Genomic DNA, 2104 nt, shown 5'->3' with positions numbered 1-2104 from the left:
ACTGCAGAGATCACTTGGATGTGTCAATTGTTTACAAATATTGGTTTCAAATTGCCTTCTATTCCTCATATTTGGTGTGATAATGTCTCTGCTATTACATTGGCCTCTAACTGCTTTCCATGCTCGCACTAAACATGTGGAAATAGATTATCATTATATTCTTGAATTGGTTCTAGCAAGGTTACTCAGAGTTCAATTTGTTTGTAGTCATGATCAACTTGCAGATATAGACACTAAGTCACTTCCTAGACAAAGATTTCTCCAACTTCGATCCAAACTCTCTCTTCAACCCTTTTGGTTCAGCTTGAGGGGGTGTGATAAGGATAAAATAGTAAATGATTGTAATAATAAATCATGTCAGTTGCCAACTTAGTTAGATAGTTACTGTAGGGAATATTCTTTTACTTTTACTCTCTTGTTTTTCCAGCTTTCCCAAAGTGTAACTATATATACTAGTGTAAATTATCCTTTTAAATCAATGAAGAGATATATTCTCAAAACTCAGCAGTGGCCATAGCAGCCAATGCCCTATGAACGCTGGTGCAGGCGTTTTCACCCCTGCCCACCAGCAATGGGGAAAAGTTTAGTAATTCCTATTATGGATCATCAGCAAACTCTTCAACGTCGTAAACTTCTCCATCCTTATCAAATTCATGGTTGCCAAACTCATAGAATGACCTCATATCAACTTAGTAGCGTAACAATCCTCCAATGCTCCCAATTCCTTGGTAGAACTGTGACCCCTCTTGTGATTTGGTGGTGACAAACTCAAGAGCACAACCGAAACACTTGTACTCACCAGCAAACCATGCCAACAGTGACATCTTCTTCTGCTTCTTGTTGAAATGTTTCACAACAATTTCATCGGTCTTTGAGTTCTTTAACACATACCTATTTAACTCCTGATTTTCCCACACAATAAATGCCTTAACCGCTCCCATCTCTAAAGCCTTTAGCGTGTCCTCTACGCCAACTACATACTTTCCTGTATCCTGATTAAACTTTCCAAAGTATTTCCCTACAAGATCTGCTATTGTATAAATGTCATATTAGACAGAAATTCAACTGAGAACTTAATAACCATATGGAAGCCATCATCTCCTCCATAAGAAACATCCACTACTTTCATTATTTTTTACCTACAGACGGGGATCAAACTTACCCAACTCACTAAGCCTAGTTTTGAAGTCAGCTGATCCAACCTGTATTAATCCTTAAATACTGGGCTGGTTAGTGGCTGGATTAATAAACAAACTTTTGGCAAGCTCTGCTGTCTTGGTATATAACATGGTTATCGCGTGCTTCCTGTCCAAGGTGATCAAATCGAAGAGCTGATTGCCCTCCTCTTGCGTGTTTCTTCGGCAGGTCAACGTGATACTTCTGAAAAACCTCCTTTACGTTACCACTCAGTCCCGAAAAGAGTCTCCTTACCATCCATGATAATGAAACCAAATTTTTCATCACATTCTAAGAGTTCATTTTGAGCTTCGATATGGAACTTGTTGTCACATATGTAAACAGACAATTGATCAGCTTGAAAGGCTAGAAATCATACGTGACCTTTTTTTCCTTGCCATCTTTGGTAACAATAGTTACTGTAAATAGAATAAGGCCACTTGGAGGAACCTTGTTGTAGACCTTGAGCCGCTGCTGAGCTGATGTAATTGCAACTTGAACAAACTGACGATTCACCCTACTTTTGATGTTCGAAGCTGATACTAATTCATCACTAAGCATCTTCATAACTCGAGGTATTTTATCACAGAGAGGAATGATGAGGGAAATCATGCTGGTGCCATTGCCCTTTGCAGTTTCATGTCCCTTGATTAGTTTCTTAATTTTCCATAACTCAATGTTCTTATCAGGTGTCTCATGAGCATCAGCCATTTTGAAGATCGGTCGATTACGAAAATAGTTGAAACAAACAATCAACATCCTGATCTACAACATAACGTAACACACAATGAGCACAACATCTTCAAGATCGAACCTGAATTAATTTGAAGAAGATAAAGCCACCAAAAACAAAATTGAAAAAGTAAAAAACCCAAATCCAAAATAAATTTGGGGAAAAGCCTGATTAGTAAATCAAGCCTTGCTAGAC

At 38.2% G+C, this 2104-nt stretch overlaps 1 pseudogene; it reads right to left on the bottom strand.

The window, feature by feature from the left end:
• Window positions 1-596: 596 nt before the first annotated feature.
• Window positions 597-1887, bottom strand: LOC103445555 (eukaryotic peptide chain release factor subunit 1-3-like; annotated as a pseudogene).
• Window positions 1888-2104: the final 217 nt, after the last annotated feature.

This window comes from Malus domestica, chromosome 10 (assembly GCF_042453785.1).
Source record: "Malus domestica chromosome 10, GDT2T_hap1".
Taxonomy (NCBI): Eukaryota; Viridiplantae; Streptophyta; class Magnoliopsida; order Rosales; family Rosaceae; genus Malus; species Malus domestica.
This window is presented reverse-complemented; position numbering and strand designations above follow the sequence as displayed.